The 27,889-nt window shown below is 49.7% G+C and overlaps 2 non-coding genes across 2 annotated transcripts; one reads left to right on the forward strand and one right to left on the reverse strand.

Annotated features, from left to right (window-relative positions):
- Nucleotides 1-4,725: 4,725 nt before the first annotated feature.
- trnar-ucu (transfer RNA arginine (anticodon UCU)) lies at nucleotides 4,726-4,817 on the forward strand. The gene is given in 2 exon segments: nucleotides 4,726-4,762; nucleotides 4,782-4,817. It is a non-coding gene; the product is annotated as a tRNA-Arg (tRNA).
- Nucleotides 4,818-11,411: 6,594 nt separating this feature from the next.
- On the reverse strand, nucleotides 11,412-11,493 carry trnas-cga (transfer RNA serine (anticodon CGA)). The gene has a single exon. It is a non-coding gene; the product is annotated as a tRNA-Ser (tRNA).
- Between the last annotated feature and the right edge of the window lie 16,396 nt (nucleotides 11,494-27,889).

The raw sequence follows: 27,889 nt of genomic DNA on the forward strand, positions 1-27,889 counted from the left end.
GCTTGAGACACGCCCCCCCCCCTGCTTGAGACACGCGCCCCCTGCTTGGGACACGCGGCCCCTGCTTGAGACAGGCGCCCCCTGCTTGAGATACGCGCCTCCTGCTTGAGACACGCGGCCCCTGCTTAAGATACGCGCGTCCTGCTTGAGACACGCGGCCGCTGTTTGAGACACGCGCCACCTGCTTGAGACACGCGCCCCCTGCTTGAGACACGCGCCCCCTGCTTGGGACACGCGGCCCCTGCTTGAGATACGCGCCCCGTGCTTGAGATACGCGCCTCCTGCTTGAGACACGCGGCCCCTGCTTGAGATACGCGCCTCATGCTTGAGACACGCGGCCCCTGCTTGAGAAACGCGCCTCCTGCTTGAGACACGCCCCCCCTGCTTGAGACACGCGCCCCCTGCTTGAGATACGCGCCTCCTGCTTGAGACACGCGGCCACTGCTTGAGATACGCGCTTCCTGCTTGAGATACGCGGCCCCTGCTTGAGATACGCGCGTCCTGCTTGAGACACGCGGCCCCTGCTTGAGATACGCGCCTCCTGCTTGAGACACGCGGCCACTGCTTGAGATACGCGCTTCCTGCTTGAAACACGCGCCCCCTGCTTGAGACACGCGCCTCCTGCTTGAGATATGCGCGTCCTGCTTGAGACACGCGGCCCCTGCTTGAGATACGCGCGTCCTGCTTGAGACACGCTGCCCCTGCTTGAGACACGCCCCCCCTGCTTGAGACACGCGCCCCCTGCTTGGGACACGCGACCCCTGCTTGAGACACGAGCCCCCTGCTTTAGATACGCGCCCCCTGCTTGAGACACGCGGCCACTGCTTGAGATACGCGCTTCCTGCTTGAGATACGCGGCCCCTGCTTGAGATACGCGCGTCCTGCTTGAGACACGCGGCCCCTGCTTGAGATACGCGCCTCCTGCTTGAGACACGCGCCCCCTGCTTGAGTCACGCGCCTCCTGCTTGAGATACGCCCCCCTGCTTGAAACACGCGCCCCCTGCTTCAGACACGCGCCCCCTGATTGAGACACGCGCCTCCTGCTTGAGATACGCGCCCCCTGCTTGAGATACGCGCCTCCTGCTTGAGACACGCGGCCCCTGCTTGAGATACGCGCCTCATGCTTGAGACAAGCGGCGCCTGCTTGAGAAACGCGCCTCCTGCTTGAGGCAGGCCCCCCCCTGATTGAGACACGCGCCCCCTGCTTGAGATACGCGCCTCCTGCTTGAGACACGCGGCCCCTGCTTGAGATACGCGCGTCCTGCTTGAGACACGCGGCCCCTGCTTGAGACACTCGCCCCCTGCTTGAAACACGCGCCCCCTGCTTGAGACACGCGTCCCCTGCTTGAGACACGCGGCCACTGCTTGAGATACGCGCTTCCTGCTTGAGACAAGCGGCCCCTGCTTGAGATACGCGCGTCCTGCTTGAGACACGCGGGCCCTGCTTGAGATACGCGCCTCCTGCTTGAGACACGCGGCCCCTGCTAGAGATACGCCCATCCTGCTTGAGACACGCGGCCCCTGCTTGAGACACGCGGCCCCTGCTTGAGACACGCGCCCCCTGCTTGAGACACGCGCCCCCTGCTTGAAACACGCGCCCGCTGCTTGAGACACGCGCCCCCTGCTGGAGACACGCGCCCCCTGCTTGAGATACGCGCCCCCTGCTTGAGATACGCGCCTCCTGCTTGAGTCACGCACCCCCTGCTTGAGACACGCGCCCCCTGCTTGAAACACGCGCCCCCTTCTTGAGACCCGCGCCCCCTGCTTGAGACACGCGCCCCCTGCTTGAGATACGCGCCCCCTGCTTGACATACGCGCCTCCTGCTTGAGACACGCGGCCCCTGCTTGCGATACGCGGCCCCTGCTTGAGACACGCGGCACCTGCTTGAGATACGCGCCTCCTGCTTGAGACACGCGGCCCCTACTTGAGACACGCGCCCCCTGCTTGAGACACGCGCCCCCTGCTTTAGACACGCGCCACTGCTAGAGACACGCGCCCCCTGCTTGAGACACGCGGCCCCTGATTGAGATACGCGCCCCCTGCTTGAGACACGCGGCCCCTACTTGAGACACGCGCCCCCTGCTTGAGACACGCGCCCCCTGCTAGAGACACGCGGCCACTGCTTGAGATACGCGCTTCCTGCTTGAGACACGCGGCCCCTGCTTGAGATACGCGCGTCCTGCTTGAGACACGCGGCCCCTGCTTGAGATACGCGCCTCCTGCTTGAGACACGCGGCCCCTGCTTGAGATACGCGCCTCCTGCTTGAGATACGCGCCTCCTGCTTGAGTCACGCACCCCCTGCTTGAGACACGCGCCCCCTGCTTGAAACACGCGCCACTGCTTGAGACACGCGCCCCCTGCTTGAGACACGCGCCCCCTGCTTGAGATACGCGCCTCCTGCTTGAGACACGCGGCCCCTGCTTGAGACACGCGCTCCCTGCTTGAGACACGCGCCCCTGCTTGAGACACGCGCTCCCTGATTGAGACACGCGCCCCCTGCTTGGGACACGCGGCCCCTGCTTGAGACACGCGCCTGCTGCTTGAGACACGCCCCCCCTGCTTGAGACACGCGCCCCCTGCTTGAGACACGCGCCCCCTGCTTGAGATACGCGCCTCCTGCTTGAGACACGCGGCCCCTGCTTGAGACACGCGCTCCCTGCTTGAGACACGCGCCCCTGCTTGAGACACGCGCTCCCTGATTGACACACGCGCCCCCTGCTTGGGACACGCGGCCCCTGCTTGAGACACGCGCCTGCTGCTTGAGACACGCCCCCCCTGCTTGAGACACGCGCCCCCTGCTTGGGACACGCGCCTCCTGCTTGAGACACGCGGCCCCTGCTTGAGATACGCGCTTCCTGCTTGAGACACGCGGCCCCTGCTTAAGATACGCGCGTCCTGCTTGAGACACGCGGCCGCTGTTTGAGACACGCGCCACCTGCTTGAGACACGCGCCCCCTGCTTCAGACACGCGCCCCCTGATTGAGACACGCGCCTCCTGCTTGAGATACGCGCCCCGTGCTTGAGATACGCGCCTCCTGCTTGAGACACGCGGCCCCTGCTTGAGATACGCGCCTCATGCTTGAGACACGCGGCCCCTGCTTGAGAAACGCGCCTCCTGCTTGAGACACGCCCCCCCTGCTTGAGACACGCGCCCCCTGCTTGAGATACGCGCCTCCTGCTTGAGACTCGCGGCCACTGCTTGAGATACGCGCTTCCTGCTTGAGATACGCGGCCCCTGCTTGAGATACGCGCGTCCTGCTTGAGACACGCGGCCCCTGCTTGAGATACGCGCCTCCTGCTTGAGACACGCGGCCACTGCTTGAGATACGCGCTTCCTGCTTGAAACACGCGCCCCCTGCTTGAGACACGCGCCTCCTGCTTGAGATATGCGCGTCCTGCTTGAGACACGCGGCCCCTGCTTGAGATACGCGCGTCCTGCTTGAGACACGCTGCCCCTGCTTGAGACACGCCCCCCCTGCTTGAGACACGCGCCCCCTGCTTGGGACACGCGACCCCTGCTTGAGACACGAGCCCCCTGCTTGAGATACGCGCCTCCTGCTTGAGACACGCGGCCACTGCTTGAGATACGCGCTTCCTGCTTGAGATACGCGGCCCCTGCTTGAGATACGCGCGTCCTGCTTGAGACACGCGGCCCCTGCTTGAGATACGCGCCTCCTGCTTGAGACACGCGCCCCCTGCTTGAGTCACGCGCCTCCTGCTTGAGATACGCGCGTCCTGCTTGAGACACGCGGCCCCTGCTTGAGACACGCGCCCCCTGCTTGAAACACGCGCCCCCTGCTTGAGACACGCGACCCCTGCTTGAGACACGCGGCCACTGCTTGAGATACGCGCTGCCTGCTGGAGACACGCGGCCCCTGCTTGAGATACGCGCCTCCTGCTTGAGTCACGCACCCCCTGCTTGAGACACGCGCTTCCTGCTTGAGACACGCGCCCCCTGCTTGAAACAGAGACAGCTGCAAACACATGTTGCATTTCATTCATAAAGTCATCGAATCAGACAGCAGAGAAATGGCCCTTCAGCCCATCGCATCTGTGCCGGTCAGAAACAACCACCGAACCATTCTCATCCCATTTCTCAGCACTTGGATCATCGCCTCGTGTACCCTGGGATCGCAAATGCCCATCTAAACACTTCTTAGATATTATGAAGGGCTCTGCTCCACCAACCTTTCAGGCAGCGAGTTCCAAACTCCCGCCTCCCTCCAGGGAAAGAGGTTTTCCAATAAACGGTTTCACAAGAAAAGCCTCTGCAGTCAGGAGCTGAAAAGGGAGAGATGACCCCTCTGTCATCTTGTACTCCGTGCCGCTGTTAATAAAGTCATGACACTGTTTTATTTATAAACGACTCTTACAGCCTGCCCTGTCACCTTCAATGATTTGGACACATGTCCCGCTGTTCCTGCACTCTTTTTTGTAAATAGACACTTTATTTTATATTGTCTACTTCTGTTCTTCCTACAAAAATAAATCGCCTCATTCCTTGTCTGCTACATGTCCTCCCTTTGCACCAACCTGGCTGTGTCCTTTCGGAGTTTTACTAGAATTTCTGTAGCGCTTTTCACAACCACAGGACGGCCCAAAACATTCCCAGACAATGAAGTAGTTTTGAAATGTCGTCACTGTGCGAATTACTGAACTTTTGAACTGCCTGTTGGACAACTACAGAAATCCTCATATGGGGATGGGAAAGCGCTGCAGGTGTGGCTCTGTGGCGCAACGGATAGCGCGTTGGACTTCTAGTCGCTGTCGTGGTGAGACATTCAAAGGTTGTGGGTTCGAATCCCACCAGAGTCGGTTTTTAGGCAAGGTTTGAATAAATCAGCAACAGGTTTATCAATGTCCCCAGGTGAGTGAAACTGCCACCCCGAACTTCCTTCTGAAAGGCGACTCCAGTCACTCTCCCCTTTACCATCAGAACAACGTCACAGAAGAAATCCCATTCTAGACAAAAATAAAATCTTTGCAAGCTGCTGACCAGAGTCAGTCTGTTCCCTCCTCAGACAGATTGCAAACCGGGCAGATATATCAGCGGGCAGTTTGTTCCTCACAGGCAGCTCCAAACAAGGATGATGTGAATCGACACCACTGAATGCTAACACCAACACGTTTATCACAGCTGTGATGAACAGCTCATGTTGCAGCTTTAGATCAGACAGTGGAGGATTATCACAGACGCTCTGTCAGACTGCATGTTCCTTCAGACAGGTTTCCGACTGGACACTTGGAATGAGCGGCTGTGTGAACATTCGCGGTTCAGGGGTAGATTTCTCACTTACCAGACTGGAGTTCCGGGTCCAGTCCCAGACATTTCCCTTTCTCTTTCTGAACCCATCCCTGTCATCTTGCTCATTTGCACTTTTCATTGTTCCATCAATGGCAGCCGCGTCTTCCGCTGTCTGAGCCTTGAGCTCTACAATTCATTCTCGAAAAATCTCCAGCTGTCTATCCGCCGTCCAAGTGCAAAATGAATGAATGCAATTAGAAGCAAAAAAAAAGGGACGGGCAAGAAACACACCAAACAAAACATAACCTAAAATTACTGAGCTCGATGTTGAGGACGGAGTTCTGTGGGTGGCTACTTAAATGTTAAGGTGGTTTTACTCGAGTTTCCGTTAATCTCCATTGGAACACGGATGACCAACGACAGAATGGTCAGAGTGGGAGAGGTGGAGAATTGAAATGACAAGTGGCAGGAAACTCAAAGTCATGATTGTGGATTGAACAGAGATTTATCAAAGCGGTCACAGTCTGTTATCTGACCTGTTGATGTAGATGAGACCAAATTGTGGCAGCAAATACCGATGGGGGCGAATGGCCTCCTTCTGCACTGTAAATTCGATGATAATCTATGATACAGGAGATTAAACTGAAAAGCACAAGTGTCTCACTGGTTCACTTGGGATGAGTGTTTTGGGCCCTTGGATAATGAGGAGGGAGGGGGTAAAAAGGCAGGAGTTGTATCTCCTGCACTTGCAAAGAAAGGTGCAGATAGAAAGTGAGCGGATATTGGCGGTGGAGCAGCGGTCGCGGAGGGGATTGTCCCTTCAGTCTGGTGAATGGGGAGAGCAGGGGAGGGCGTTTTTGATGATGTCATAAATGGTCCCTGAGATACGGAGACTGACGGGCTCCAAGGTGAGAACAAGCGGCACCAAATCAGTTCAGCTCGACTTACACAGGACACAACAATGTCAGTAACGGAAAGATCTTTTGGGATAAGAGCAAGAGTTTTGCAACATTGTTCACTTTTATTTCCATTTCCCACCTTAGCCGCTTTTCCTACAAATGTTGGCAGCGGTTGGATTTCCACCCGCATCCTCGGAGAGACTGAAACCTAAACCCATCTCCTCAGACCGCTCGGCCTCGCTATCCTAAAGGTTCATTGTTTCTGATACTGATGACTGGTGATTGGCATCTTGCTGTTTATCAGCTGAGTCCAGGATTTCACATTGAGAGAGAAGGAAATGATCCAATCACAGAGCTGGAACGCTGCTTCTAGTTTTCTCCCCACAGATGCTGTTTAATTCTGAGCATTTCCAGCATTTCCTGTGTTTATTATTTATGATGATCAACATTTGAGGTAATTTGCTTTGTGATTTGTGAACTTTCTGAGCTGAGTTCAGGGGACTCGGTTACCAATATATTTTAAAAGTTATTTGACGGGATGTGGGTGTCGCTGAATCCGTCAACAACTATTGTCCAAAATGTATTACCCTTGAGAATTTGGCGGTGACGTGATTCTTGAGCCACTGCAAGTCCATGTGGTGTATGTACACACACAGTGCTGTTAGGGAGGGAGTTCCGGGATTGTGAGCCAGCCATAGAAAGGGTGATATATTTCCCAGGATGGTGTGTGTCTGGGAGTGGAACTTGCAGGTGGTCGCTGTTTCTCTGTATCTGCTCCCCTTGTGTTTCCAGGTGAGAGATCCCGCGGGGTTGGATGACCCTCGCGGAGGAACAGTCAATGTCAGGGGTGGGATTTCAATCCTCGCCTCCAGAGGAGACTGCGACCTGAACTACGAAATGGCCTTAGACCCGCTCGGCCATCCTGACACACGATGCACTATCAGAAACTCCCAGCGCAAATGATATAAAATCCATAACTGCAGTGACCTGGGCTAAGTTTCTGAGTCAGCACCCACACAAACATTACCTACAGCCTAGAGCTCAATGACTGAAGATCGAGTTTGTCTTTCCAATGAAGATGGTTGGAGTGTGAACAATTTCCTGTCCTTCCTTTGATTTTCTCCAGGCCTGTGGGGAAGTTGCTGGGTGACAGGTACAATATTGAAGTGAGGAAAATGGAAAAGTGAATTGGTGCAATGACGCACCCTTTGTTTCTCTGCAGTTTTTATTGAGGGGAGTTTCTGTTCGTTCACTTGGTGAGGATCACTGACTGTATGTGATTGTGGAGCAGGCAGAGGATGTGACACATGTCCGGAAGCAGCCGAGTTTGTGGATGTTGCTCCATGAATCTTCACGGCTCACAGGGTGAAAGGAGTTTTCGACGTCGAAAATGACCTGGTCCGGCAGCTGGAGCTTTCCCTTGTATTTTATGGAATCTGGGAATCAGCGGATCATCAAAACACAGAAATGAAACACGTCTCGTCACAGTATTTTCTCACATGATGTTGACATCAGTTATCTCAGCGCAGCAGGTGGCTGCGTGGCCTAACGGATAAGGTGAATCTAGCGACAATATCAGAAAACTGCAGGTTCGAGTCCTGCCGCGGCCGTTTCAAACAGAAATCACATTGCTGGTTTTCCTTCCTCAGCTCAAAGTTCCGCGTTTCCGTCTAAACATTTCCCGACTTGTCTCAGAATCTATTTTCTTGCTATTTTGTTCATTCAATTGTCTCTCATCTTGGTACTCTGCTTAGATCCTAAGGAATCCACAATTTCTGTTTGATCTGGATAAACAATCGAAGCTTCATCCAGAACAAAATGTTTTGTGTCAATCGGTTCAATAAGATTCTGTGGCGGGAATTCTAATCTCCTCAGGAAGATGTTTAGTAATGAGCTGAATGTGCGGTTTTTGTTAACTGGGGTGAAAGGTTAAGACACTGGATTGGGAAACCAGCGGCCCGAACTAATCTTTGGGACAGAGAATAAATCCCAACACGCCCTCTGGTGACAGTTAAATTCACTGATTTAATAAATCTGGAATTGAAAGGCATCGGAGCTGGTTAACTTTAGTCAGGTGTAAGCTGGTACCTTTTCTGATTGGTTAGATAATGCACCGCAGTCAATACTGCACTTCTTCACCAACTGCGCCCAACTGACCGCAATGTTTAAAAAAACAACATGAATTTCTGGAATATCTGTAACTGATATTGTTACACCAACAATTTAATCAGTCGAACAGTGCGTTTAGGGAGCTGAGATTTTCGAATAGTTCAAGGGTTGGACTCCAAATCCAATGGTCTTTTTTCACAGAGATTCTATCCCTTCTCACATACAGCAAGAAGTCTTACAACACCAAATTAAAGTCCAACAGGTTTGTTTCAAATCACTAGCTCTCGGAGCGCTGCTCCTTCCCCAGCTGAATGGAGAGGTAGGTTCCAGAAACATTTATATAGACAAAGTCAAAGATGCAAGACTTTAAATGCGAGCATTTGCAGGTAATTAAGTCTTTACAGAGCCAGAGAGAGGGGTAACCCCAGGTTAAAGAGGTGTGAATTGTTTCAAGCCAGGACAGTTGGTCGGATTTCGCAAGCAAAGGCCAGATGGTGTTTGGAAAGTTATCAAGGGTTGTCTATAGAATAGAATAGAATAGAATAGAACATACAGTGCAGAAGGAGGCCATTCAGCCCATCGAGTCTGCACCGACCCACTTAAGCCCTCACTTCCACCCTATCCCCGTAACCCAACAACCCCTCCTAACCTTTTTGGTCACTAAGGGCAATTTAGCATTGCCAATCTACCTAACCTGCACGTCTTTGGACTGTGGGAGGAAACCGGAGCACCCGGAGGAAACCCACGCAGACACGGGGAGGACGTGCAGACTCCGCACAGACAGTGACCCAAGCCGGGAATCGAACCTGGGACCCTGGCGCTGTGAAGCCACAGTGCTATCCACTTGTGCTACCGTGCTGCCCCGGTTGTCTATAGAGTCCTGTGTCTTTTGGGGAGTGGTCAGGATTTGTAGTTGATATACTGTTTACTGTGTGTTTATAAAATGTTAACTGGATTCATGTAATTAAAATACTTTTCTTTTAAACATACTTTAGATCTCTGTTGCATCACACCTGTAAAATGGGCCCTTGTGCTCCCCATAACCAAAATGTATTTAAAGTTGTGGGTCAGGTGAACTCCGTGATATACTTTGGGGTTCTCTAAACCCTGGCCCATAATACGTGGACCAAGGTACAGTGAAAAGTATTGTTCTACATACAGCCCAGACAGATCGGTTCATACATGTAAAACATAAGACATGCATAAATACACAATGTAAATAATAATAACAGTAATAATAAATGTAAGTAATATTAGTAAACAATAACAAATCGTAAATAGAGACAAGAGTGAAAAGTTGGGTTAATCGTGTCAGTAAAATGACACAAGCAATATTCAGTTTACGGACACTCCTGGAGCCTGATGAGATCAGCAACTGATGTATTTGCATTGTGATAAGAAGTCTTACAACACTAGGTTAAAGTCCAACAGGTTTCTTTCGAATCACTAGCTTTCGGAGCGCAGCTCCTTCCTCAGGTGAATCGAAAGAAACCTGTTGGACTTAAACCTGGTGCTGTAAGACTTCTTACTGAGCCCACCCAAGTCCAACACCGGCATCCCCACATCATGGCTTACATTATGACGACTAATACAAAAACATGCAATTCGTGGCCATGAGGCGGTAGTTTCAAATCCCACCAGAGTCGGCTTTTGGGTGTCACCGTGGTTAACACTCAGGGGCTCGGGGTCAATTCCAGCCTTGGGTTACAGTCTTGCACGTTCTTCCCGTGTCTGCGTGAGTTTCCTCCACTGTCCGAAGATGTCCAGTTTAGATGGATTGGCCATGTTAAATTGGCCCTTAGTGTCCAAACGTTTACGTGGGTATGGGCAGTAGGTTGGGTGCTCCTTGGGGTGATCAGTGCAGACTCGATGGGCCGAATGTCCTCTTTCTGCACAAGAAGTATTCTATGATTGCTTAAACAGGGTGAAGATGGCAGCCTCAGGACACAGAGACAAGGTAAGCTCTCAGGCCAGAGTAAGAGCCCTATGTAATGATTCATAACATTGGAAATAAACTGCATAAATACATTTATTGTGGACTGGTGCCATCTCCTGGCTGAACGGGAGGCGTTCGGCAAAGACACTTTCATTCATGAGCATTTTAAATTTGGACACTCCTCAAATACAATACACAAAATAATCTTCATTCGTGCGCTTCTTTCGTAAAATCCAGCTTCATTCTTTTTCAGTACAAATGTTTTTTGAACACATGAGTTCTCAGTTAGAAACAATAGTAAACAGCTGGGTTATCCGGGCCAGAAAAATGAGACAAGTACATTTCAGTTTACAAACTGTCTTATGGACACTCCTGGTACCTGATGAAATTAGCACCTAGGTTACTTACAAAATGATGACTAATTAATAAAAGTGATGATTTAAGCAGGTTACAAACGGCAGCATCGGGACACAAAGACGAGTTGAGGTCTCAGGCTGCAGTAAGAGTAATGGTACCGTACGGCCTGCCGAAACAGGCGCCGGAACGTGGCTTTTCACAGTAACTTCACTGAAGCCGACTTGTGACAATAAGCGATTGTTGTTACACACAGAACATCAGAAATAAATAGCATCAATAAATGTATTGTGGACTGGTGCCATCTCCTGGTTGAACGGGAGCCGTGCGACACGGACACTTTCGGAACATTCTTAAATTGGAGTGAAATAACATAAACATTGTAAGAATGATTAAAAACAGTTTCTCAAGCAAATGCAAAGTGAAGATAAACAATAGTTGGGCCATGGTGAGTCAGCAGGGACGGTACATGGGGAGCATTGCTCCCTTCCCGGCTGTTGACAAGCCTTCAATTTGTTGCGCTGCTTTATTTAGAACTTTCAGTTCGGCTGGTCAGTTTCACAATAAGAGACATTAAAAATTCTGACGTATGATAAATTCTGGCAAAAGATGTGACAAAAATAAATTTCACATTGCTTTGTGATCAGACATTTTCACAATTCTGGTTCCTGATGAAGTTAATATGAACGTTACTGAGGTGGTGATCTTGTCCTGACAAATCAGAAAATTCAGAGCGAAAGCAGAATGAGAAACACAGCTTCAGGGCACAAGAAGATTCTTATGTAATGACATTTCATCAGAAAACATTGAATGATGAAAACAACACCGCATTTTTCGAACAAATTGCTCCAACATGGTCATTATTTCGCTGCGAGTAGGGTTCGAAGCTACGCGAGGAAACCCCATTGGATTTCGAGTCCAACGCCTTAACCATTCGGCCATTGCAGCTTTTATCTGAACTGCCAATTCGTTCTATAGAAAGCATTGTAAAACCAGACACGCGGGATTGCAGGAATGCGATGAACGGTGTCCCAGTCTTTCTGTGAGTAGGGATTGAATCTGCATGGGAAAAAAAAACCATTCGATTTGGCGCCACGACTTCTCAGTATTGAGAATGTTGAGCTGAACGAACTGATTTGATAACAGGAACACAAGGTCATGTCGCTGGACTGGGAATCCAGAGGCCTGAACTCACCTTTCGTGACAAGATTTAATAAATCTAGAATTGAAATTTAGTCTCAGTAATGGCGGAGAAAGGCTCTGCTTCAGACGGATCATATTTCCACAACTGGGAACACATTTACACAACAGGGAATGATTAGCACAACCACAGTGAAGTTCTGTCACCGGCAGAGTCACGGTTCCATGACAGAGAGCACAGTTACACAGCAGGGTGCACAGTTTCACAGCAGAGAGCTCTGTTACACAGCAGGGAGCACAGTTACACAGCAGAGAGCTCTGTTACACAGCAGGGTGCACAGTTACACAGCAGAGAGCTCAGGTACACAGCAGGGTGCACAGTTACACAGCAGTGAGCACAGTTACACAGCAGAGAGCTCTGTTACACAGCAGGGTGCACAGTTGCACAGCAGAGAGCTCAGTTACACAGCAGGGTGCACAGTTACACAGCAGGGTGCACAGTTACACAGCAGTGAGGACAGTTACACAGCAGAGAGCTCTGTTACACAGCAGGGTGCACAGTTACACAGCAGAGAGCTCTGTTACACAGCAGGGTGCACAGTTACACAGCAGTGAGCACAGTTACACAGCAGAGAGCTCAGTTACACAGCAGAGAGCTCAGTTACACAGCAGAGAGCACGATTACACGGCGGAGAGCACAGTTACACAGCAGAGAGAACGGTTACACAGCAGAGAGCTCAGTTAAACAGCAGAGAGCTCAGTTAAACAGCCGGGAGCACAGTTAGACAGCAGAGAGCACGGTTTCACAGCAGAGAGCACGGTTACACAGCAGAGAGCTCAGTTACACAGCAGAGAGCACAATTACACAGCAGAACGCAGTTAGTTGGACTGGGGTGAGCACAGTAAGAAGTTAACAACACCAGGTTAAAGTCCAACAGGTTTGTTTCAAACATTAGCTTTCGGAGCACTGCTCCTTCCTCAGTTCGTGTTTTATTCTGTTGAGTATGAAGTCTGACAACACCAGGTTAAAGTCCAACAGGCTTGTTTCAAATACTAGCTTTCGGAGCACTGCTCCCTCTTCAGGTGTCATTCCTCTTCATTCACCTGAGAAAGGAGCAATGCTCCGAAAGCTAATGTTTGGAACAAACCTGTTGGAATTTTACGTGGTGTTGGAAGACTTCTTACACAGCAGGGAGCACAGTTACACAGCAGAGAGCACACAGTTACACAGCAGAGTGTGCAGTTACACAGCAGAGGGCGCAGTTACATAGCAGAGAGCACAGTTAAACAGCAGAGAGCAGAGTTACACAGCAGAGAGCACAATTACACAGCAGAGTGTGCAGTTACACAGCAGAGGGCGCAGTTACATAGCAGAGAGCACAGTTACACAGCAGAGAGCATAGTTACACAGCAGGGTGCACAGTTACACAGCAGGGTGCACAGTTACACAGCAGAGAGCACAGTTACACAGCAGAGTGTACAGTTACACAGCAGAGAGCACAGTTGCACAGCAGTGTACAGTTACACAGCAGAGAGCACAGTTACACAGCAGAGAGCACAGTTACACAGCAGAGTGTACAGTTACACAGCAGAGAGCACAGTTACACAGCAGTGTATAGTTACACAGCAGGGTGCACAGTTACACAGCAGAGAGCACAGTTACACAGCAGAAAGCACAGTTACACAGCAGAGTGTGCAGTTACACAGCCGGGAGCACAGTTACACAGCAGACAGCACAGTTACACAGCAGAGAGCTCAGTTACACAGACGGGAGCACAGTTACACAGCAGACAGCACAGTTACACAGCAGAGAGCACAGTTACACAGCCGGGAGTACAGTTACACAGCAAAGAGCATAGTTACACAGCAGAGAGCTCAGTTACACAGCAGAGTGTGCAGTTACACAGCAGGGAGCACAGTTACACAGCAGGGTGCACAGTTACACAGCAGGGTGCACAGTTACACAGCAGAGAGCTCAGTTACACAGCAGAGAGCTCAGTTACACATCAGAAAGCACACTTATACAGCAGAGAGCACAGTTACACAGCAGAGAGCACAGTTACACAGCAGAGTGTGCAGATACACAGCAGGGTGCACAGATCCACAGCAGAGTGTGCAGTTACACAGCAGAGAGCACAGTTACACAGCAGAGAGCACGGTTACACAGCAGAGAGTGCAGTTACACATCAGATAGCTCAATTGCACAGCAGAGAGCACAGTTACACAGCAGCGAGTGCAGTTACACATCATATAGCTCAATTGCACAGCAGAGAGCACAGTTACACATCAGGGTGTGCAGTTCCACAGCAGAGTGTGCAGTTCCACAGCAGAGTGTGCAGTTCCACAGCAGGGTGCACAGTTACACAGCAGAGAGCACAGTTACACAACAGGGAGCACAGTTACACAGCAGGGAGCACAGTTACACAGCAGAGTGTGCAGTTACACAGCAGAGTGTGCAGTTACACAGCAGAGAGCACAGTTACACAGCAGGGAGCACAGTTACACAGCAGAGAGCACAGTTACACAGCAGAGTGTGCAGATACACAGCAGAGAGCACGGTTGCACAGCAGAGAGCACAGTTACACAGCCGGGAGCACAGTTACACAGCAGCGAGCATAGTTACACAGCAGAGTGTGCACTTGCAGAGTTGGCACTTACACAGCAGGGAGCACAGTAACACAGGAGAGAGCACGGTTACACATCAGAGGGCACAGTTACACAGCAGGGAGCAGTTACACAGCAGAGAACACAGTTACACAGCAGAGAGCACAGTTACAAAGCAGAGTGTGCAGTTACACATCAGGGTGCACAGTTACACAGCAGAGAGTTCAGTTACACATCAGGTAGCTCAATTGCACAGCAGAGAGCACAGTTACACAGCAGAGAGCACAGTTACACAGCATAAAGCATAGTTACACATCAGAAAGCACGGTTACTCAGCAGAGAGCAAAGTTACACAGCAGAGAGCACAGTTACACAGCAGAGAGCTCAGTTACACAGCAGAGAGCACAGTTACACAGCATAAAGCACAGTTACACAGCAGAGAGCTCAGTTGCACAGCAGAGAGCTCAGTTACACAGCACAGAGCACAGTTACACAGCAGAGAGCACAGTTACACAGCCGAGACCACAGTTACAAAGCAGAAAGCACAGTTACACAGCAGAGAGCTCAGTTACACAGCAGAGAGCTCAGTTACACAGCAGAAAGCTCAGTTACACAGCAGAAAGCACAGTTACACAGCAGAGAGCTCAGTTACACAGCAGAAAGCACAGATACACAGCAGAGAGCTCAGTTACACAGCAGAGACCACAGTTACACAGCAGAGAGCACAGTTACACAGCAGAGAGTGCAGTTACACATCAGATAGCTCAATTGCACAGCAGAGAGCACAATTACACAGCAGGGTGTGCAGTTCCACAGCAGAGTGTGCAGTTCCACAGCAGAGTGTGCAGATACACAGCAGAGAGCACGGTTACACAGCAGAGAGCACAGTTACACAGCAGAGAGCACAGTTACACAGCAGGGTGCACAGTTACACAGCAGGGTGCACAGTTCCACAGCAGAGTGTGCAGTTACACAGCAGAGAGCACAGTTACACAGCAGAGTGCACAGTTACACAGCAGAGAGTACAGTTACACAGCAGAGTGTGCAGTTACACAGCAGAGAGCACAGTTACACAGCAGAGAGCACAGTTACACAGCAGTGTGCAGTTACACATCAGGGTGCACAGTTACACAGCAGAGAGTGCAGTTACACATCAGATAGCTCAATTGCACAGCAGAGAGCACAGTAACACAGCAGAGAGCACAGTTACACAGCAGAGAGTGCAGTTACACATCAGATAGCTCAATTGCACAGCAGAGAGCACAGTTACACAGCAGGGTGTGCAGTTCCACAGCAGAGTGTGCAGTTACACAGCAGGGTGCACAGATTCACAGCAGAGAGCACAGTTACACAGCTGAGAGCACAGTTACACAGCAGAGTGTGCAGTTACACAGCAGGGTGCACAGTTACACAGCAGAGAGCACAGTTACACAGCAGGGGGCACAGTTACACAGCAGAGTGTGCAGTTACACAGCAGAGTGTGCAGTTACACTGCAGAGAGCACAGTTACACAGCAGGCAGTACAGTTACACAGCAGAGAGCACAGTTATACAGCAGAGTGTGCAGTTACACAGCAGAGAGCACGGTTACACAGCAGAGTGTGCACTTGCAGAGTGTGCACTTACACAGCAGGGAGCACAGTAACACAGGAGAGAGCACGGTTACACTTCAGAGGGCACAGTTACACAGCAGGGAGCACAGTTACACAGCAGAGAGCACAGTTACACAGCAGAGAGCACAGTTACACAGCAGAGAGCACAGTTACACAGCATAAAGCACAGTTAAACAGCAGAGAGTTCAGTTACACAGCAGAGAGCTCAGTTACACAGCATAGAGCACAGGTACACAGCAGAGAGCACAGTTACACAGCCGAGACCACAGTTACACAGCAGAGAGCACAGTTACACAGCAGAGAGCACCGTTACACAGCAGTGTGCAGTTACACATCAGGGTGCACAGTTACACAGCAGAGAGTGCAGTTACACATCAGATAGCTCAATTGCAGAGCAGAGAGCACAGTAACACAGCAGAGAGCACAGTTACACAGCAGAGAGTGCAGTTACACATCAGATAGCTCAATTGCACAGCAGAGAGCACAGTTACACAGCAGGGTGTGCAGTTCCACAGCAGAGTGTGCAGTTACACAGCAGGGTGCACAGATTCACAGCAGAGAGCACAGTTACACAGCTGAGAGCACAGTTACACAGCAGAGTGTGCAGTTACACAGCAGGGTGCACAGTTACACAGCAGAGAGCACAGTTACACAGCAGGGAGCACAGTTACACAGCAGAGTGTGCAGTTACACAGCAGAGTGTGCAGTTACACAGCAGAGAGCACAGTTACACAGCAGGCAGTACAGTTACACAGCAGAGAGCACAGTTATACAGCAGAGTGTGCAGTTACACAGCAGAGAGCACGGTTACACAGCAGAGTGTGCACTTGCAGAGTGTGCACTTACACAGCAGGGAGCACAGTAACACAGGAGAGAGCACGGTTACACTTCAGAGGGCACAGTTACACAGCAGGGAGCACAGTTACACAGCAGAGAGCACAGTTACACAGCAGAGAGCACAGTTACACAGCAGAGAGCACAGTTACACAGCATAAAGCACAGTTAAACAGCAGAGAGTTCAGTTACACAGCAGAGAGCTCAGTTACACAGCATAGAGCACAGGTACACAGCAGAGAGCACAGTTACACAGCCGAGACCACAGTTACACAGCATAGAGCACAGTTACACAGCAGAGAGCTCAGTTACACAGCAGAGAGCTCAGTTACACATCAGAAAGCACACTTACACAGCAGAGAGCACAGTTACACAGCAGAGAGCACAGTTACACAGCAGAGTGTGCAGTTACACAGCAGAGAGCACCGTTACACAGCAGAGAGCACAGTTACAAAGCAGAGTGTGCAGTTACACATCAGGGTGCACAGTTACACAGCAGAGAGTGCAGTTACACATCAGATAGCTCAATTGCACAGCAGAGAGCACAGTTACACAACAGAGAGCACAGTTACACAGCAGCGAGTGCAGTTACACATCATATAGCTCAATTGCACAGCAGAGAGCACAGTTACACATCAGGGTGTGCAGTTCCACAGCAGAGTGTGCAGTTCCACAGCAGAGTGTGCAGTTCCACAGCAGGGTGCACAGTTACACAGCAGAGAGCACAGTTACACAGCAGGGAGCACAGTTACACAGCAGGGAGCACAGTTACACAGCAGAGTGTGCAGTTACACAGCAGAGTGTGCAGTTACACAGCAGAGAGCACAGTTACACAGCAGGGAGCACAGTTACACAGCAGAGAGCACAGTTACACAGCAGAGTGTGCAGATACACAGCAGAGAGCACGGTTGCACAGCAGAGAGCACAGTTACACAGCCGGGAGCACAGTTACACAGCAGCGAGCATAGTTACACAGCAGAGTGTGCACTTGCAGAGTTGGCACTTACACAGCAGGGAGCACAGTAACACAGGAGAGAGCACGGTTACACATCAGAGGGCACAGTTACACAGCAGGGAGCAGTTGCACAGCAGAGAACACAGTTACACAGCAGAGAGCACAGTTACAAAGCAGAGTGTGCAGTTACACATCAGGGTGCACAGTTACACAGCAGAGAGTTCAGTTACACATCAGGTAGCTCAATTGCACAGCAGAGAGCACAGTTACACAGCAGAGAGCACAGTTACACAGCATAAAGCATAGTTACACATCAGAAAGCACGGTTACTCAGCAGAGAGCAAAGTTACACAGCAGAGAGCACAGTTACACAGCAGAGAGCTCAGTTACACAGCAGAGAGCACAGTTACACAGCATAAAGCACAGTTACACAGCAGAGAGCTCAGTTGCACAGCAGAGAGCTCAGTTACACAGCACAGAGCACAGTTACACAGCAGAGAGCACAGTTACACAGCCGAGACCACAGTTACAAAGCAGAAAGCACAGTTACACAGCAGAGAGCTCAGTTACACAGCAGAAAGCTCAGTTACACAGCAGAAAGCTCAGTTACACAGCAGAAAGCACAGTTACACAGCAGAGAGCTCAGTTACACAGCAGAAAGCACAGATACACAGCAGAGAGCTCAGTTACACAGCAGAGACCACAGTTACACAGCAGAGAGCACAGTTACACAGCAGAGAGTGCAGTTACACATCAGATAGCTCAATTGCACAGCAGAGAGCACAATTACACAGCAGGGTGTGCACTTCCACAGCAGAGTGTGCAGTTACACAGCAGGGTGCACAGATTCACAGCAGAGAGCACAGTTACACAGCTGAGAGCACAGTTACACAGCAGAGTGTGCAGTTACACAGCAGGGTGCACAGTTACACAGCAGAGAGCACAGTTACACAGCAGGGAGCACAGTTACACAGCAGAGTGTGCAGTTACACAGCAGAGTGTGCAGTTACACAGCAGAGAGCACAGTTACACAGCAGGCAGTACAGTTACACAGCAGAGAGCACAGTTATACAGCAGAGTGTGCAGTTACACAGCAGAGAGCACGGTTACACAGCAGAGTGTGCACTTGCAGAGTGTGCACTTACACAGCAGGGAGCACAGTAACACAGGAGAGAGCACGGTTACACTTCAGAGGGCACAGTTACACAGCAGGGAGCACAGTTACACAGCAGAGAGCACAGTTACACAGCAGAGAGCACAGTTACACAGCAGAGAGCTCAGTTACACATCAGAAAGCACACTTACACAGCAGAGAGCACAGTTACACAGCAGAGAGCACAGTTACACAGCAGAGTGTGCAGTTACACAGCAGAGAGCACCGTTACACAGCAGAGAGCACAGTTACAAAGCAGAGTGTGCAGTTACACATCAGGGTGCACAGTTACACAGCAGAGAGTGCAGTTACACATCAGATAGCTCAATTGCACAGCAGAGAGCACAGTTACACAACAGAGAGCACAGTTACACAGCAGCGAGTGCAGTTACACATCATATAGCTCAATTGCACAGCAGAGAGCACAGTTACACATCAGGGTGTGCAGTTCCACAGCAGAGTGTGCAGTTCCACAGCAGAGTGTGCAGTTCCACAGCAGGGTGCACAGTTACACAGCAGAGAGCACAGTTACACAGCAGGGAGCACAGTTACACAGCAGGGAGCACAGTTACACAGCAGAGTGTGCAGTTACACAGCAGAGTGTGCAGTTACACAGCAGAGAGCACAGTTACACAGCAGGGAGCACAGTTACACAGCAGAGAGCACAGTTACACAGCAGAGTGTGCAGATACACAGCAGAGAGCACGGTTGCACAGCAGAGAGCACAGTTACACAGCCGGGAGCACAGTTACACAGCAGCGAGCATAGTTACACAGCAGAGTGTGCACTTGCAGAGTTGGCACTTACACAGCAGGGAGCACAGTAACACAGGAGAGAGCACGGTTACACATCAGAGGGCACAGTTACACAGCAGGGAGCAGTTGCACAGCAGAGAACACAGTTACACAGCAGAGAGCACAGTTACAAAGCAGAGTGTGCAGTTACACATCAGGGTGCACAGTTACACAGCAGAGAGTTCAGTTACACATCAGGTAGCTCAATTGCACAGCAGAGAGCACAGTTACACAGCAGAGAGCACAGTTACACAGCATAAAGCATAGTTACACATCAGAAAGCACGGTTACTCAGCAGAGAGCAAAGTTACACAGCAGAGAGCACAGTTACACAGCAGAGAGCTCAGTTACACAGCAGAGAGCACAGTTACACAGCATAAAGCACAGTTACACAGCAGAGAGCTCAGTTGCACAGCAGAGAGCTCAGTTACACAGCACAGAGCACAGTTACACAGCAGAGAGCACAGTTACACAGCCGAGACCACAGTTACAAAGCAGAAAGCACAGTTACACAGCAGAGAGCTCAGTTACACAGCATAAAGCTCAGTTACACAGCAGAAAGCTCAGTTACACAGCAGAAAGCACAGTTACACAGCAGAGAGCTCAGTTACACAGCAGAAAGCACAGATACACAGCAGAGAGCTCAGTTACACAGCAGAGACCACAGTTACACAGCAGAGAGCACAGTTACACAGCAGAGAGTGCAGTTACACATCAGATAGCTCAATTGCACAGCAGAGAGCACAATTACACAGCAGGGTGTGCAGTTCCACAGCAGAGTGTGCAGTTCCACAGCAGAGTGTGCAGATACACAGCAGAGAGCACGGTTACACAGCAGAGAGCACAGTTACACAGCAGAGAGCACAGTTACACAGCAGAAAGCACACTTACACAGCAGAGAGCACAGTTACACAGCAGACAGCACAGTTACACAGCAGAGTGTGCAGTTACACAGCAGAGAGCACAGTTACACAGCAGGGAGCACAGTTACACAGCAGAGTGTGCAGTTACACATCAGGGTGCACAGTTACACAGCAGAGAGTGCAGTTACACATCAGATAGCTCAATTGCACAGCAGAGAGCACAGTTACACAGCAGAGAGCACAGTTACACAGCAGCGAGTGCAGTTACAGATCAGATAGCTCAATTGCACAGCAGAGAGCACAGTTACACATCAGGGTGTGCAGTTCCACAGCAGAGTGTGCAGTTTCACAGCAGAGAGCACAGTTACACAGCAGGGAGCACAGTTACACAGCAGGGAGCACAGTTACACAGCAGAGTGTGCAGTTACACAGCAGAGAGCACAGTTACACAGCAGGGAACACAGTTCCACAGCAGAGAGCACAGTTACACAGCAGAGTGTGCAGTTACACAGCAGAGAGCACGGTTACACAGCAGAGAGCACAGTTACACAGCCGGGAGCACAGTTACACAGCAGCGAGCATAGTTACACAGCAGAGTGTGCACTTGCAGAGTGTGCACTTACACAGCAGGGAGCACAGTAACACAGGAGAGAGCACGGTTACACATCAGAGGACACAGTTACACAGCAGGGAGCACAGTTACACAGCAGAGAGCACAGTTACACAGCAGAGTGTGCAGTTACACATCAGGGTGCACAGTTACACAGCAGAGAGTACAGTTACACATCAGGTAGCTCAATTGCACAGCAGAGAGCACAGTTACACAGCAGAGAGCACAGTTACACAGCAGAAAGCACAGTTACACATCAGAAAGCACGGTTACACAGCAGAGAGCAAAGTTACACAGCAGAGAGCACAGTTACACAGCAGAGAGCTCAGTTACACAGCAGAGAGCACAGTTACACAGCATAAAGCACAGTTACACAGCAGAGAGCTCAGTTTCACAGCAGAGAGCTCAGTTACACAGCAGAGAGCACAGTTACACAGCAGAGAGCACAGTTACACAGCCGAGACCACAGTTACAAAGCAGAAAGCACAGTTACACAGCAGAGAGCTCAGTTACACGGCAGCGGGCTCAGTTACACAGCAGAAAGCTCAGTTACACAGCAGAAAGCACAGTTACACAGCAGAGAGCTCAGTTACACAGCAGAGACCACAGTTACACAGCAGAAAGCACAGTTACACAGCAGAGAGCTCAGTTACACAGCAGAGAGTGCAGTTACACAGCAGAGAGCACAGTTAAACAGCAGAGACCACAGTTACACAGCCGGGAGCACTGTTACACATCAGAGTGTGCAGTTACACATCAGAGAGCACGGTTACACAACGGAGAGCACAATTGCACAGCAGGATATATATTTACAAACGGGGCCTATCATTGTAAAACAGAAAACACATTTTACTAAATAATTCGTTGTTCTATCTCAATATCTTGCTGGTTTGCTCGGCACCTATTCTGTGTGTCATTGTGTGTTTGTCCTGATAGTCTCTTCCTGCTTTTCGGTGTGTCTTTCTCTGTCCTCAGTCTGTTACAGACGTGCTGATGTTCCGTGTTATTGTCCTGCCAGAGTGAGCTTCACAACACGTGGGTTCTTGATTGAAGGGAAAAATGGAGGAAGTGAATAGTTATCTGGCTGGCACAGAACAGCAATTGTGGACACAGTGGACCTAAAGAGCCGAGTGGCGCAGCGGAAGCGTGCTGGGCCCATAACTCAGAGGTCGATGGATCAAAACCATCCTCTGCTATTTTTATTCTCACTCACACCAAAAGTAAACAAGTCGCTATTCCCCAGCACATCTGCATTTTCTTTTCAGTAAATTAGAATCAAAGTGTTGCTTCCAGTGTGATCCGGAAATTTGTCCCGGGAATGAAGCAGACAGCATTACATCACTGTGAAGTTCAAAGTAACGAAATTGGAAGCTCTTCAATCGACTCTCTCGGCGGGAAACAGAGTCCTGTTGCTGTGGTGCTTGAGTATTATTGGTGCCAACATCACATCTCCACTGATTGGAATGGGTTATGTTTTATTAACACAGTCATGGCATTTGGTAAAGATAGAACCAGGAGTGTTTCAATGTTTGAAAATCCTTTAACAGCGAGAAGAGGAAAAGTTTATATAATAACTTCCAGGAATATAACTTCCGTGTTGGGACCACAGCTGTTCTCTTTATATATTAACGATCTAGATAACGGGACTGAGGGCATTCTGGCTAAGTTTGCCGATGATACGAAGATAGGTGGAGGGGCAGGTAGTATGGAGGAGGTGGGGAGGCTGCAGAAAGATCTAGACAGTTTAGCAGAGTGGTCCAAGAAATGGCTGATGAAATTCAACGTGGGCAAGTGCGAGGTCTTGCACTTTGGAAAAAAGAATAGAGGCGTGGACTATTTTCTAAACGGTGACAAAATTCATAATTCTGAAGTGCAAAGGGACTTGGGAGTCCTAGTCCAGGATTCTCTAAAGGTAAACTTGCAGGTTGAGTCCGTAATTAAGAAAGCAAATGCAATGTTGTCATTCATCTCAAGAGGCTTGGAATATAAAAGCAGGGATGTACTTCTGGAGCTTTATAAAGCATGAGTTAGGCCCCATTTAGAATACTGTGAGCAATTTTGGGCCCCACACCCCAGGAAGGACATACTGGCACTGGAGCGGTTCCAGCGGAGATTCACACGGATGATCCCAGGAATGGTAGGCCTAACATACGATGAACGTCTGAGGATCCTGGGATTATATTCATTGGAGTTTAGGAGGTTGAGGGGAGATCTAATAGAAACTTACAAGATAATGAATGGCTTAGATAGGGTGGATGAAGGGAAGTTGTTGCCATTAGCAGGGGAGTTTAGGACCCGGGGGCACAGCCTTAGAATAAAAGGGAGTCACTATAGAACAGAGATGAGGAGAAATTTCTTCAGCCAGAGAGTGGTGGGTATGTGGAATTCATTGCCACAGACGGCGGTGGAGGCCGGGATGTTGAGTGTCTTTAAGACAGAAGTTGATAAATTCTTGATTTCTCGAGGAATTAAGTGCTATGGAGAGAGAGCGGGTAAATGGAGTTGAAATCAGCCATGATTGAATGGTGGAGTGGGCTCGATGGGCCGAATGGCCTTACTTCCACTCCTATGTCTTATGGTCTTATGGAATATCCCACAGAGGGGCAATAAGGATATTAAACAATATCCAATAATAAACCAGAATAAGAGCGGAGATCCCAGTTTCCACTCTCGGACGGATGTGAACAATCCATCCAGACTATTTACTACAAGAGAAGAGGAATTTTACCCGGAGTCCTCCTTCCAGCCTCTTCTTCAAGCTCTCTTTCCTCAGTGTGAAACCCACGAAATCACGCAAACGCTTCTGATCAAACCATTATTGCGATGGCCGGGAATCGAAACCGTGTTAATTGCTTGTTATTCGCTGCCCAGTAGTTCTGCTCTCACCCACAAGCAGTGACATCCTTTCCACGTCCACTTTGTCAAGACCATTCAAAATCTGATGTACTTCAATCAGATCAACTGTCACACTTCACATCTCCACTGGAAACAAGTGCAGTCTGTCTCACCTTTCCTCAATAGCAAACCCGCTCAAAGACCAACAAAGAACAAAGAAAAGTACAGCACAGGAAGAGGCCCTTCGGCCCTCCAAGCGTGTGCCGACCATGCTGCCCGACTAAATTAAAATCTTCTACACTTCCTGAGTCCGTATCCCTCGATTCCCATCCTATTCATGTATTTGTCAAGATGCCCCTTAAATATCACTATCGTCCCTGCTTCCACCACCTCCTCCGCTAGCGAGTTCCAGGCACCCACTACGCTCTGTGTTAAAAATTTGCCTCGTACATCTTCTCCAAACCTTGCCCCTCGCACCTTAAACCTATGCTCCCTAGTAATTGACCCCTCTACCCTGGGGAAAAGCCTCTGACTATCCACTCTGTCTATGCCCCTCATAGTTTTGTAGACCTCTATCAGGTCGCCCCTCAACATCCGTCGTTCCAGTGAGAACAAACCGAGTTTATTCAAACGCTCCTCATAGCTAATGCCCTCCATAACAGGCAAAACCCTGGTAAATCTCTTCTGCACCCTCTCTAAAGCCTCCACATCCTTCTGGCAGTGCGGCGACCAGAATTGAACACGATACACCAAGTGTGGCCTAACTAACGTTCCATACAGCTGCAACATGACTTGCCAATTCTTGTACTCAATGCCCCGGTCAATGAAGGCAAGCATGCCGTATGCGGTCTTGACTACCTTCTCCACCTGTGTTGCCCCTTTCAGTGACCTCTGGACCTGTAGACATAGATCTCTCTGACTTTCAATACTGTATATTCCCTACCTGCATTAGCCCTTCCAAAATGCATTACCTCACATTTGTCCAGATTAAACTCCATCTGCCATCTCTCCGCCCAAGTCGCCAAACAAACTAAATCCTACGGTATCCTCTGACAGACCACGTCGCTATCCGCAATTCCCCCAACCTTTGTGTCATCTGCAAACTTGCTAATCAGACCAGTTACATTTCCCGCCAAATCATTTATACACACTACAAACAGCAAAGGTCCCAGCCCTGATCCCTGCGGAACAACACTAGTCCCAGACCTCCAATTAGAAAAGCACCCTTCCATTGCTACTCTCTGCCTTCTATGACCTAGCCAGTTATGTATCCACCTTGCCAGCTCACCTCTGATCCCGTGTGACATCACCTTTTATACTACTCTACCATAAGGGACCTTGTCAAAGGCCTTACTGAAGTCCATGTAGACAACATCCACTGCCCTAACTGCATCAATCATCTCTGTGACCTCTTCGAAAAACTCTATCAAGTTAGTGAGACACAAAACCATGCTGCCTCTCACTAATACGTCCATTTGCTTCCAAATGGGAGTAGATTCTGTCTCGAACGATTCTCTCCAGTAATTTCCCTACCACTGACGAAAGGCTCATTCCTGGCACCAATCGAGGAAACCTTCTCTGAACCGTTTCCAACGTATTTACATCTTTCCCTAAATAAGGAAACCAAAACTGCGCAGAATTAGCGAAATGTGTGGCTCCTGGAATAAAAGGGACAGTAGCAATATGGATATAAATGTGGTTGAATAATCAGAAACAGAATATAATGGTCAATAGAGACTTTTCGGACTGGACGAAGGTTTGAGTGTTCCACATGGAACATTTGCTTCCCTGATACATAACAATTTGTAGATCATGGTGTACAGGGAACAGTTTCAAATTTGGGGATGGTAAAAACTTGGAAATTTTGAAAACTGAGACGCGGACAGTCTAGAACTTCAAACGACAAAAGATGATTTTCAGTCTGGAGACGTGTGAGATTATGCATTTTGGTAGGGAAGTATAGAATCACAGAATTTACAGTGCAGAAGGTGGCCATTCGGACCATAGAATCTGCACCGGCTCTTCAAAGAGCACCCCCATGAAGCCAACACCTCCGCCCAATCCCCGCACCCCAGCAACCCCATCTAAACTAAGGGCAATTTAGCATGGCCGATCGACCTAATCTGCACATCTTTGGAGTGTGGGAGGAAACCGGAGCTCCCGGCCGAAACCCACGGAGAACACAGACAATGATCCAAGCGGGTATCGAACCTGAGACGCGGCGCTGTGAGGCCATAGTGCTAACCACTATGCTACCGTGCTGCCCCTCAACTATTTATGGGATGAAGGAGCAGACAGAGCTGGGTGTGTATGTGGATAGATCATTGAAGGTGGACAGGTGGAGAGAGCAGGTAATAATGCAAATCTTATTCTGGGCTTTATTACGAATGGAAAAGAGAACAAGAGCAAGGAGGTTATGCTGAATCTGTACAAGGCACCAGTTAGACATCAGATGGAATATTTTGCACAGCTCTGGGAGCCACAATATTGGAAGGCTGTGGACGTATTGGGCAGCGTGCAGAAGAGGTTTCATTTAGGTTTCATTGATTCCATTTAGGAGGCTAGATTGGAGATGTTGGGAACGTTCTCCTTGGAGAGGATAAGGCAGAGAGGAGATATGATGGAGATGTTCAAAATCATGAGGGGGCTAGGCGGAGTAAACAGAGAGAAACAGTTCCCCCGAGTAAAAAGAGCAAGAATGAGAGGGCACAGATTTCCGTTGATTTGCAAAGGAAGCAGCTGTGATGTTTGAAAAAGAAGCACTTTTGCACAACGAGTGCTTCGGGTCTGGAATGTACTGAGGAGTGAATCTTCTTGCATCATTCTCTATACCGACATTCCTAATCCTCTGTCTGATAATCGATTTAAATCACGACACCAGCTTTGGGCAGGAGTTTGGCACCATGAAAACATGCGGCTTCAGAAGCTCCAAAACAGACGCCAGCTTCATCTGGGGCACTGCTGGCAGATTTTGTCTTTCCGGAACCGGCCGCCCAGCCGTGAAAACAAGTCCATCAGAGGATCTCATTACACTGTAAGACGGAGGAGCAGAAGTAGGCCATTCGGCCCATCGTGTCTGCTCCACCATTCAGATAGGTTATGTCTGATCTGATATAATCCTCAAACCCAGTTTCCCGCCTTATCCCAATAATCCTTGCTTTCCTTTACTGATTAAAAATCTGTCTCAAGGGCAGCACGGTGGTTCAGTAGTTTATACAGCTCCCTCACGGCACCGAAGGCCCATGTTCGATCCCGGCTCTGGGTCACTATCTGCGTTGAGTTTGCATATTCTTCCTGTGTTTGGGTGCGTTTCGCTCCCACAACCAAAAGATGTGCAGGGTCGGTGGATTGGTTGCAAAATTGGCCTTAGTTGGAAAAAATGTTTGCGTACTCTAAATTTTAAAAAAATCTGTCTGTGGCAGCCTTCAACAAATTAACTGACCCACCCTCTACAGCCCTATTCGATTCATACAAACATTTCTACAGATGCTCTATACTCCGAGAGAAGAACCTACTCCTCATTTCTGGTTGAAATGGGCGGCCACTTACTCTGAGATTGTTCCTTCTGGTCCTAGACTCTCCCACATGGTGAACCAGTTTCGCAGCATTTATCCTGTCAAGCCCCCTGCCCCCCCCCCCCCCCCCAGGGTGAATATAGAGGGATGTGGGCCAAATGCGGGCAAATGTGACTCGCTTAGTGATAGAAACTGGGCGGCATGGTCAAGCTGGGCCGAAGGGCCTGTTTCCATGCTGAAACATCTATGACTGTAACCATCTGCCTGAGGACATTAGAATTCCCTCCACAGAATTGTATTGAACCGATTGAAACATAATATTTTATTTAATTCTTTGTCCAAATCAATCAGATATTGTGGATTCATTCGGCGGTAAACGAAAGACTAAGATGAGAGAGGAGGGAAAACTGGATTGTCAGCAAACGTTCC

This window comes from Scyliorhinus torazame, chromosome 24 (assembly GCF_047496885.1).
Source record: "Scyliorhinus torazame isolate Kashiwa2021f chromosome 24, sScyTor2.1, whole genome shotgun sequence".
Taxonomy (NCBI): Eukaryota; Metazoa; Chordata; class Chondrichthyes; order Carcharhiniformes; family Scyliorhinidae; genus Scyliorhinus; species Scyliorhinus torazame.